General features: G+C 32.4%; 1 long non-coding RNA gene across 1 annotated transcript; it reads right to left on the minus strand.

The window, feature by feature from the left end:
• Positions 1-8,176: 8,176 nt before the first annotated feature.
• On the minus strand, positions 8,177-11,802 carry LOC102627048 (uncharacterized). Its single transcript, XR_008054650.1, has 3 exons — positions 11,677-11,802; positions 11,460-11,559; positions 8,177-8,467 (listed from the first exon to the last, which is right to left on the minus strand). It is a non-coding gene; the product is annotated as an uncharacterized LOC102627048 (long non-coding RNA).
• Between the last annotated feature and the right edge of the window lie 1,120 nt (positions 11,803-12,922).

Raw genomic sequence — 12,922 nt, forward strand, 5'->3', positions numbered from 1 at the left:
TCCCAATGGCAGCTACTCCAAATAGACAATTCAAGAACATTTGTGTGCTTTCTGAATTTACCTATGGCAAACATAAAGAGTTCGTTGAGGCAGCCATCGATCTTGGTCGAAGTATAGCAGAGAGAAAATTCACTTGGTGTATGGAGGAGATAACCGAGGGTTATCAAAAATGGTCTCTGAAGCAGCTTTTGTCAGAGGAAGTCAAGTGTTAGGCATCATCCCAAGTAGGGTTGGCAGAAAAGCCCGGGCCGGCCCAGGCCCGGGGGCTTTAAGCCCGGCTTGCAACTTGAAATTAGGGATAAGGGCTCATAATTGACAAAGCCCATAACATATGGGCTCAGTCAAGGCCTGAATGAAAAGCCCAGGCTTTATAATAAATAATATATATTTAAAAAAAACTGTATAATACATTAATACTATAATCTATTAATATATCATAAAATTGAAATTAAAAAAAAAAACTATTTTGTAAGTGTAATAGCAAAACAATTTATAATATTGACAAAATCCCTAAATCGGTAAACGTAAATCCCTCATTCCCTCCCTCACTTCTCACTCACCTCTCAATTCTCACTCACTGTCACGGCGTCATCGTGCTGGCGTCTCACTGTTCTCGCCGCCAGCAGCCAGCAGCAGCGAGCATCTCCAGATTCTAGCAGCGTCCAGCCAGCATCAGCCATCAGCGACCCACCGTCCAGCAGCAGCAGCAACAAATTCCAGCAGCAGCAACATCAGCCACCGCCCAGCGACCCACCGTCCAACCACCCAGCAAGGCAGCAACAACATCTCCCGCGTGTCCAGCAGCGCCTCCTACCCACCAGCACAGCCGCACGATTATCTAATTTTTACAGAAAGCTCTTAAGGTTTTTGTGTTCTTATTTCAAATTTTTACTTCTTCAGATCTTGCTATGTATGAAAGAAGTTGTTCAATGTGGTTAAACTTTGATTTGTGCTTAAATCAGATATGTTTAGCAAAGCAATAACATGTGCACTAGTTTTCGGGGAAACAAAATTTAGGTTGTGGGATTGTGGAGACTGGAGGCTGTATTGAATATATTACCTAATTTATTGGAAATGGTGGTGTTATAATTTTTCACTCTTTTTTTATTTTTGTTCTGTCAAAGTTTTAAGTTACTGAAATGGAATGATTCGGATCAACACATATCTTTACATGCTTGATTTTGTTTTTTTTAAAACAATCATTTGGTGATTTCTGATGATAATTTAATTCACAATTACGAATCATTACAAGATTACAAATTTATTGTCAATTACAAATCATTTGGTGATTTCTGGAGTTCTGGACATTTTAAATTTATTGTCCTGTCACTGCTGTGCTTGTAAATGCAGTATGCGTTTACTGCATTTACACTTAGCTTAATTAATTTATTAATTTAATATTTTATCTCTTTTAATTTTTGTATAGGTTTATAATGGAAAATGTTTCTGAATCATCTAATTTGCCTTCAAATCCATCTGTGGAATCGGAAAATGTTCAAGAAGAAATGCGGACTAATAAAAAAAGAAAACATAGGGTTGTTTCAAATTGTTGGGACCATTTCACAAAACTAAATGTTGGTAGTGTAGCAAAGGCAAAATGCAATCATTGTGGAACGGTTCTTTCTTGTGGATCGGGAACCAGTCATTTGAATAGTCATTTGGATTAGTTTTTTTTTTTATATATTAGTGGTTGATTACTTGATTTGTATGTTGTGTATGGTACTTGTGATGTTAGTATTTTTTTATTTTGTGTTGGCTAATCATGTATCAGAGGATTATGTTTAAGTTTTTAGCCTATTGTAGTATTATGTATTGGATAATTATGTTTTGAACATTTATAGGTTTATTTAAATTTTTTTTGAAAATTCGTAAAAGCCCAGGCCCGGCCCGCCCAAAGCCCAGGCCCGTCAAAGCCCGCCCAATTTGGATGGGCTTTAAGAGGGCCTGGACTTTTTAAACATTATATTGGTCTGGTCCTGGGCTTGGCAAAGCCCAGCCCAGGCCCTTAAATTGCCAACCCTAATCCCAAGAGTCCTAAAACCATTGGACAGTTCGTCTGACTCATCAACTGGAGAAGAGTTAGTCGTCTCAGGTATGCAAGAAAGAATAACTGAAATGCTTAATCATGCTGATGCTTTTATTTTCCTTCCAAGAGATCTTGCAACACTAGAGGCACTTATCACACTAGCATCTTGGGTCCATATGCACATTCACCAGAAACCCATCAGTTTGTTAAATGTCAATAATTTTTATGATCGCTTTATCACATTTCTTAACCATGCAATAAAAAACTATTTTGTTCCTTCCAATGCCAAAAAGCTTTTTATTTGTGCTCACACTGCTAATGAGCTACTTGATCTGTTACAAGCTTATAGACTGGAGCCAGACCCCTGGACCTTTGTGTTGGAGCGTCCAAATAATGACGGTAATAGTAGCTGCAGTAAGAAGTACAAATTAGATTTAACTCTCCGCTTGTAAATATTTTCTTCTGTGTTACACCACACATGTGATGTCTTCTAAACTCTACTTCTTTCCTTTCAAACATTGAGAACAATGTTTCGTTCTGGTTGGGGGAGGGAATAGTCGATAATTGTGGAATCTTAGTTAAGTTTTTACCGATTTTTTGTTGTAGAAACTAACTGTTGCTAACTTTTTGTTTTGAAGATAGCTGAATATGGAGTGTAGTTACTCTAGAAACACATCTTCATCGTTTGAAAAAAAAACAAAAAAAAATTCAAAAAAAAATTTAGACATTTTTTTTCTTTATTAAGTTTTGATGTTCATTTTTCTTCTTCTTTTTAATTTCTCCTTTATAAATATATTCAAATATTTGAGTCGAAGATGGCTGAATATGAAGTGTAGTGCCTCTAGAAACGCATCTTCTTAGTTAAAAAAAAAACATTTCTTTTTCTAATTAATTTTTCTACATCATTTTCACATTTCTGCATGCATATTTTCCTTTCATGTTTAGAATGGGTTGGGGGGTAGAATGTTGTTTAAAAAAAAATTGTGTTATTTGTTTTAACATTAGATGACATGATTAATTTTAAATTTTAGTATTTGTATTATCTTTGATCTTAAGTGATATTACGCTATGTTTGCTATTTTATATGTTGATGTCGGAGACAAATATGAGTTGCTTGAATTGAATGAATGAACATGTCATAAATAAGTGCTAAGTGAGTTTTTGAGCCTATCATTTTTCTTGGAGAGTAACCTTTTGCACATTCTTTATACAGCTTAGCAGTTTATTATTTTATATACGACCTCTAGATTTCTTTTGAGTTAACCCTTAAAAAAAATAATTGTAAAATAAAAAAAAGAAGAAAAAAAATGTGTGTTGCTACATTAGGAGACCCATATAACTAGTAGATATGGATGATTATTTAGAGCCCTAAAAGACGATGGAAATGCCATCTTTGATCCGTTTGAGCCTTTCTAGCCATCCATTTTATTAAATATCCATAGTTACCCCTTTTGAGCCTTTAAAAAAAAAACCTTTTCTTTGTCAACTTATCATCTTGACCCACTCCGATTTGGAGTATTACCCGATGTCTTATAAGTTCCATCACCTATTTATATTTGAGAAAATGTAAATAATTATTTTGTTCAGTGAAGTTATGCCAAATAAAAGCAAAAAAAAAACAACAAAACAAAAGTTATTGTTTCAAAAGAATAAAAATAACAACAATAGGTGAAATACACCTTGCAACTTCAAAAAAAAAATCTCTGCATTTTTCTCAAACATACACTTTATTTTCCTTATTTCTCTTCTGTGTTAGCCATGTCCCTAACCTACGTTACGTCCTAATAAAAGTCTCTCTTGATTTTAGGGAACTATAGTTTGAAGTAGAAGCTAGTTATGTGGGCTAAAAAGATGTAGTGGTCCATAATAATAAAAGAAAAAGAGATAAATAAAATGGGTTTACTAGCATTTTTGTTTGACTTGAGATTGTATTATTTCTAAACTGAGGGCATATTTCTTTCATCTTGGTGAGAGCATGTGATATCACTTCTTTATTATTTTCTCTCAATTACCATTCATTGGAGTGACTATTTTTATTGGGTTTAATTTCTTTATGAGAGTGTCACTATTTTCAGTGAGATTTTGGGGTTTGACATGTCATTCTTGAAAGTAGCTATAATTAAGTCTACTGGGCTGATTCATGTGGATGGTTGATGTGGGTGTGATGTTTCTTTAGACTGGAGATAATGCTTGTACTTTTATTTGATTGCTATCATTAATCTGATTGAATAAACACGAGTGTTCTTAAAAAAAAAATCATTTTGGATTTGAATTTCATTTTCGCTTTATTTGCTAGGAACTAGCAATAAGCTGGTTGGGGGGTGTGTTGAGTGTTAGAAAATGTATATTTATAAAGGAGAAAATCATCATTTTACATTTCAAGTTTTACTAACAACCCTTACTTTTATGTATTTAAGCTTCTTGCAATTTAATTATGTGTGTTTGATTTTAATTAAGTATTTTATGTATTTTAGGGGCATCATGGTCATTTCACAATAAACTAGAGATCAGACGGCAAAACAGACATCACTTTTGAACTCAGGACGGTCGAAAACCTTAGGAGGAGCACAAAAGGAAAAATGGCACTATTCACATGTGCGATACTATTCACGTGTACGGTACTGTCTACGTTACTGTTCATGAAACTGTTCACATAGACGGATCAATGACGTGGCATTGACCGATGATGTGGCATTGACTGATGAGGTGTCACGATCCTGTTGGGTTAAAATTCTTATGTACTGTTGATGGTGACGTGGCAGCATATTAGTGGATGAAAAATCTCGCGTCCGGTACATGCATCACACAGGATTATTGTCAACCAAACTGCGTCATTGTTCAACCTGGGTCATACCGTGTTACTGTTCATCCGCGTGATCAAACCGCAGACTGTTGACTGATAACGTGGCGCAATCCTGAGCGTCCAAACTATTTTTAATCCGATGGCCATGATTTACTCCATGTATCTATAAAAAAAAGGGCCTCTCCCCCCTAATTTGATATCTCTGAATCCATTTTTGGGATCCATTTTCTGTAATTCCTTCTCCATCTTGTATTTTCTACGTATTTTAATAAATTCTCATTTTGCCCCTAGTTCAATTATGAGTGGCTAATTTTCTTTCAAGCTTGGGTTGAAGGTAAAGTCTCAACATGTGTCATGAGCTTTATTTAGTAAATTTATTTTCTATTTCCCTCAAATTTTTGTGGATGTTTTGACTTCTCGTCGATAAATAATACTAATCTTGTCTAGTACCGCCTTGGTTTCACCGGCTCCCTAGTACAAGGTTATTATTATTTGGCACGATAAGCCCTTAGCACCATATTGATTAGAGCGTGGTTCATGAAGTGTGATTCCCCCCTCATGATTAATTGGTATTAATAACGAATATTTAGCCCATGATGCATGTTGATACGAATTCAGATACCCAAGTACGTAATTTCAATAGATTTCTCTTCAATTTATTCTCGTCATTTTAATTCCAATTTTAGAATTTATTCTCGCCATTTTAATTTAAGTTTTAGCATATTCCAAATCATTTCCACCACAAATCCAACCACCCATTTCCAAAATTAATTCTACACACAATTAAAATTCACCTCCTTATGGGATCGACACTCGTCAATATTGATCTATATTACAATAGATTCGTGCACTTACGAGTTCAATAAAATTTGCACAATTGTTTTTTATTCTTTAAAGCTAGTGTCCAGGAAGCTCATTTGATGAAGACTATCTTATCTCTTTATGGGGCTGCCTCGAGTCAGAAGGTTAATTACAACAAATCATCTATTTCATTCAGTGCAAATGTTAAAAATGATATTGCTCACCCGATTTGTAATCTCCTTGGGGATCAGGCCACTGTTGATCATGGCACTTATTTGGGCCTCCCTTCATTTATTGGTAGAAGCAAGTCTGTTGTATTTAATTATATTCATGATAGAGTTTGGCAGCGTTTACAAGGGTGGAATCAAAAATTGTTATCAAGAGCAGGTAAAGAGATTTTGCTTAAGACAGTTGCACAAGCAATGCCCAACTATGCCATGAATATATATGTCTTTCCTATTGATCTTTGTAGAGAGTTAGAAAGGATGATGAATTCTTTTTGGTGGGGCAGTAAGGGGAATGGCAGTGGGGGTATTATTTGGATGAAATGGGATAGGCTATGTAAACCTTAGACTTATGGGGTTATTGGTTTTAAAAGATTGCGTTTCTTTAATGTTGCAATGCTTGGCAAGCAAGGATGGTGTCTCCTAACCAATCTGAATTAAAACATCTTTTGTCGAGGCTCTGCTGGACAGTAATCCTAGTTATGTTTGGAGATCAATTTTGGCTGCACAACCGGCTATTCTACGGGGTAGTCGTGTTTAAATTGGAAGGGAACATCAAATGGTTATTGGCAGTGCCCCTTAGTTACCTAACAATGATAGTGGCTTCATCACTTCTTCTATACTAGAAAATATCCAAACTACAACAGTTGACAGCCTTATGGTTCCTAACCATCGTCGTTGAGACTACGATGTTGTGGATGATATCTTCAACAGCAGGGACCACGATCGTATTTGCCAGATTCTTGTTGGTTCTAAACTTGACAATGATGTTTGGTTTTGGTTGTCTGATTCTAAAGGGTTGTATACGGTTTGAAGCTGCTACCGAATACTAGATACTATGCATTCTCCTCCTACTAGCAGTGCTTGGTGTAAGTTACGGCAACTTCTTGTTCCTGCAAAAGTTAAAAACTTTCTTTGGCGAGCAATGGCTAATATTGTTCCAACTACTGACAATCTTTTACAGCGTTGATCAGAGGTACAAGCTCTCTGCCCCATTTGTAATGCTTCACCTAAAACTGTGTATCATATTTTGGTTACTTGCCCTTTTGCTAAAACTTGCTAGATATCCTCTATGATTGGGTTTAATGGGAGTTGTTTGAGTTTTGTTCACTGGTTGGAGGATTTGTTTATTCGTTGTAATGTTAATCATTGTAGTTTTGCTGCTATAGTTTGTTGGGGACTGTGGTTGAACAGAAATAACAAAGTCTGAAAAGATTTCAATGGGAGGGTCCAATATGTCCTAAATCTTGCTGGGTAGAATTTGTTCCTTTGGAAGCAAGCTCGCAAGAGTGTTTATTTTCCCCAAGTTTCTGGTACAATTGCTCATGGCTTAGTTTGCTGGAATAGGCCTTGTCAAGGGTGGTACAATTGTAATGTTGATGCAGTTATTTTTCGTTCTAGAGGCATGATTAGTAATAGGGCTGTCATCCGGTCTTCTGGGGGTGACTTTATTGCGGCGAAAAGTGACATCCTTCCTGGTAGATTTGAAGCGCGTGAGGCTGAAGCCATCGGTGTAAGGGAAACTCTTAACTGGCTTAAGAAGTTTTCCTTTTATGTCTATTGTTTTAAAGATGGACAGCTTAAAAGTCTTTAATGTTTTACATGATAAGGTTGTTTATCCTAATGGTTTTGGTACTATTATTGTTGATTGTAGAGCTTTAGTTCAATCTCTATGAGAAGTGACATTCTCTTTTGTTCTCAATCTGCGAACGTCACTACCCATACTATTGCTCGAATGGGGGGTTCTATGTCAAGTCGGGATGAGTGGAGAAATGTTCCACCTCCCTCGTTATTTAATGCATTGTCTGATTAATGAGGGGAAATGAAGCCTTCTATTTATAGGCTTCATTTCCTCTTCTTTTTTCAATTAAAAATAATATTATTAATATTTTATTATTTTTCTTCTTTAAAATTGGTGGCTGTCAAAGCCGTGTTCCACCATTTCTCTCTTACACTACTAGAAAAATGGTATTTACTGACTTTAGAATAGTGTTAGAAATTACTTTCACTGACACTTGTTAATTTTGTCAGTAATCCGGGAGTCAAAAATATAGTGACACTTGTAAATGGTGTTAGTGATTACTATTACTACAATATCACTGATATTATGACACCATAGTGTTAGTAGTTATTGATATTTTATTAGTGTCTATGATTATTGTTACCATGGTATCACTAGTTAATTTATTTTTGAAAAATAAAAAATTGAATTGGATCATTGCCTATTGATTTATTGGTAAAATGAAAAGGCACCACAAAATAACAAAAAGAAATTGATTTATATCACAAAAGCTTTCATTTCACATTTAAATATTATTAGTATATATTACAAATTCCAAAACTTCAATAACAAAATATGAGATATCCTACTCTCATAACTAAATAATCCAAATTCAACACATAAAAATTTCTACCATCCAATCAAATGCCTACTACTTGTGGCTAAATTTAATAAATCTAGAAGCTAAATTAAAAAGGATGACTGTCTTTCACTCTTTGAATATGAGTAGTATAGTTGCGTTATCACACCAGCAACTTCTCCATTTAATAGACTATATGGGTTATGATATAAGTGAAGTTGAGGAATAAACACTTCAAACACATTGATCAAATCTGCATATCAATACATGGAAAAGAAAAAAAAATTAGCTGCCAATATTCAGCCATTAGAGAAACAACAATTAACAGAAATAAATTTATTTTGTCCGAAAGAAAAAAATATTCATAAGCTATTTATAAATAAACTCAATTATTCTCTTTTGTTAAAGGTTATATATATAGCAAACTATAGCAGACAAGAAGTTTTCAATGTAATATCTACTTTCAGCACAAGCATGTTACTCTATCTACATATATCAAATGATTTTTGTGCATAGTTAAAAGCTATTACAAATGCTCTATTATAAATAAATCACCACTCATTTCCTCAATTTATTCATTCTAAAAGCTTATTTAACAAGGCAAAAAATAAGTCCTCAAACTGCAGTTTCCTTAAACTGGGCATAAAATAACTATGAATCTCCATATTTATATTAGGCATAATAAAGTTTGGACATAAAATATTTCAATAATTTGAGGGTTCAATCCAAAATTATTACTACTAAAAGAAATAATATTTGCAAACTTAGGTGGCGTTTGTTTTTTTGTCTGAAATCTGAATAGACCTGAATTAGTCTGAATTCTGAATAGGTTTGAATGTCTGAATCTGAATAATATATTTGTTTTTTTGTCTGAATCTCGGAAAATAAGTATTAAGTTGTTTTTTTTTCAACTTAAAAAGCTGAAAATATGTACTTTTACATTTGTATCCTTATTAAATTTGAATGTCAAATAAATAATATATTAAATACCACAATATTTTAACATTTATAAGTAAAACTATATTCAAGTGAATACATAATTATTTTGGAATTTAATATATAAATACCATAAATTTCAAATTTTATCATATATAATATAAGAAAGAAAAAAACATGGATATTTTTATGTGGGGTAAATATCTATAGGTGAGTTTTGGGATAGACATGAAAAATAAATTATAAAACAAGGATATTTTTGACATTAGCAAGTAATTGACTTAATTCAGATTTCTCCATTAAATAAAAAGACAAATAAATTAGCTTATTTTATTAAGTCAAAATTATCTAAAAAGTCTCATTAAGTTATAAAAACAAACACTTCTAATTAATTTAATTAATTAAGTTAAGTCACTTTAAGTCATTAAGTTAAAAAAACAAACGCCACCTTAGTTAAGCCTTTATAAAGTGAGTATGAAATTTATTATACTACTTAAATCTATTCATATGAACCATTTAAAGAATATCACCCTAAATTGTAATTAAGTATTCATTAATTTTGCCTAATTATAAAACTTTAAGAAAATAAAAAAAAGTAGAATAAAAATATAATCATTATATATTTCCACTCACAAGTAATGTTACTTTAACTTGATTGACATCATAATCCAAAATCACTTTAAACATTTTTCCTAAACCTAGAAAGGGAAAATAAAACAAACTTCAAAATATAATTATTATATATTAAGACATGCATATATAACATAACCATTTACTAGAATATTCATGGAATAATCCATAGTTCTTAAATTTAATATGCTACACTAAGTATATATTTGATACAGTAAATTAATTTTCAAACTATTACTCGTATGCTCATCATCCAAAATCATTTCTTGGAAGCCTTCAAAGTCTTAAATTAGGATGTCAAACTCAAATCAATCGCAAACCATAGAAATCAATAATCGGGCTAATATTTAAGTTAAATTAGTTCAATTAAAAAGAATAGCTAACAAGCTCCTAGCTTTCTGGAACCACCATGCTGGTCCTAAAACCATTCATTTTTGGGCTCCAACTACAGTAGTAATTGGTACTTAAATACATATTTATAAAATTTAAGATACTTAATACATTGGATTGATATTTTCCAGTTTTTAACAACACATATGAATGAACAACATATTAAAATTTGAGGTTATTATGATATTATTATGTTGGTGTTTTGTAAGATCAAAAGTTAATAAATAGTTATGTCAAAAGAACTTGCTGCAGAGCAGCAGAGTTTAAAACATCATTAAAAATAACCTGCAAGTTCAATCAACATAAAATTTTTCAGATTTGAAGTATGCATATAGAACTTTAGTTTCTCCTAATTTCAGCTTATTCAAATATGTTTAGACTATCGTTTTGCACCACCAAACATGATACATGAGTAATTTATGAAAGATTGGACAGCAACCAACCATTTTGAAAAAACGATTAAAAATCAGTTATAGACCCAATTCATTCCAAAATTTCCAGAACTGAAACATACACATTTAACTTTAATTATTTCAAACATGTGGTAAAGTTTGGACAAAATATTTCAATAATTTGAGAGTTCATTCCAAAATCATTACTTATAAACAAGTCTTCTGATTTTGGCCATCAATCATATAAATATAAATAAGAAAAATTAAACAACTGAAGTAGATATTGCCTTATTATGAACATAAAAATAAATAAGACAAATCTAATATTCCCTTAGTAATGAACTGAAGAAACAAAATTTTGTTTTGCCCTGTAAACAAATCCATTAAAGAAATGATAAAGACACCTCATTTCTCAACCTAAGCCACATACTTCAAACTTTTCCTTTGTAAAAGCATCTATTTGATAGTTTGTAATAAGTAATCATCCAATGAGACTATTTATAGCAAATAAAAATTGAAATCTATTCGATATGAACAAAATTAAAAAATAACAGCCGAAAAAAAATGAAAAGATTGCTTTTGAAAAAAAAAACTAATAACACATGAACAAATGGTTAACAAGCAATAAGTTATATCAACATCAAACCACTATGAACCAATATAAACCATTAATTTTAGCATAATCATGCTGCTCTTAAGAATTCCTAAATTAGAAAATTTTAGGGTTTTAGTGTAAAAAATGTTTAATGTCGTTCATCAGCGAAATAAAGTTAACCTTATAGTGACGATCACCCTAAACACAATATTTTCCAAAGTAGATATAATGAAGGCTATTTGGTGCCAATAAAAGAAAAAAAAGTAGCAGAGAAAAAAACACAATAAAAGATAAATCTTTACCTTCTTGTTTCTTCCAAGTAGTCAAAGAAACAATACCTTCTAGTTTCTTCCAAGTAGCCAAAGAAACATAGAAACTCTTCTCCAAATCACTTATTTAAACCTAAAAGAACAATTAAAACAAAAAAAAAACTCAAGATCTAATGACAATAAGAGAGACCCGAAATCATAAAATAAGAAAAGAAATAAAAAGTTAGGATTTTGAAGGCAAATGGTGAACCTATGCCACCGGTTTGACAGGATCATGGCTGAGCACTTTTTGACAATTTGGATGTTAGGGATTTTTCAGATCTGGAGAGCTTAGGAGGGAACAAATACTTTGGTAGAGGGAGTTAAAAAGTTATATTTTGGATAAGATAAGACTTGTCCATTTGTTTTGTTTTTATCCACTCAAAAAGCACAACTCTAAAAAAATTAAAAATAATTCGTAACCTAGTGGTCTTTTGATTCAGTGTAGAAGCTTTAGGTTTAAGAGGTCTTGGGTTCGAATTCGGACTAAAACAAAATTAAAATGATAATTTTTAATTGCTGATACCTAAGCGTCATTGATCGCTATTACTAAAGTTATTGATACTTCAGTATTAGTACTTAGTGATACATATCTGTTAAACTCGAAAAATGATCCAAATATATGTATATACTGATACTTTTAAATAAAGTGTCAGAAGATAAGTATCAGTAAAGACCATTTTTCTAGTAGTGCTTAGTAGAGCTTGTGGGAGTTAATTTAGAGAGTTGATACAAGGAATTCAAGAGAGCTCAATGAATAGCTTTGATGAAGTTAAGTATAGCTTTAGCGAGCTTATCTGGGGATCTTACTAGAGATCCTAGGATAACTTAGGTCAGCTCAGATATGAAATGTGATATGGTCATCAAAACCATCATAATAAAAAAAAGCATAAACAATATAGAGCACGTAATTTTTTTTTGTGCTTAGGCCTTTTAGCCTATATTCACGTGAGTAATCATCTCCATTCCACTAGATATGTGAAATATTACATCATTCAATTTATAATATCAAAAAACAATTATTAGAGGTTGTTTATGGTGAATAATAACATCAAGGAGAAGTGTATCTTATAAAGATTAGAGAGTTGGAATAAGGGAAAAGGGTTATTTAAGAGATAAGATGGTCAATATCTTCCTTGAAAGTGTTAAAATAGAGGAAGAAGAAGAAGATAAAACAATCTCTCAAAAAATTAGATCTAAAAAAAACTCCCAAGAGTTGATAGAGCAAAGAGAGAGAGAGAGAGCAAGAGAGAAAGAGAGATTCACATCAAATTTGAACATATAGAGCTTATATAGGAGTGTTTTGAGGATATTTTGGTAACTTTGGCCAGTTGGCGAATTTTCATTATTTTGTCCTCCACAAGTGAGGTTATTTTAGTATTTTTGTCTTTTGTCTTTTGATATTGACATCCATAAGCTTAGGAGGCAAGAAAACCTTTAGCTTTCTTTTAGTCTCC

Source organism: Citrus sinensis, chromosome 5 (genome assembly GCF_022201045.2).
Source record: "Citrus sinensis cultivar Valencia sweet orange chromosome 5, DVS_A1.0, whole genome shotgun sequence".
Lineage (NCBI taxonomy): Eukaryota > Viridiplantae > Streptophyta > Magnoliopsida > Sapindales > Rutaceae > Citrus > Citrus sinensis.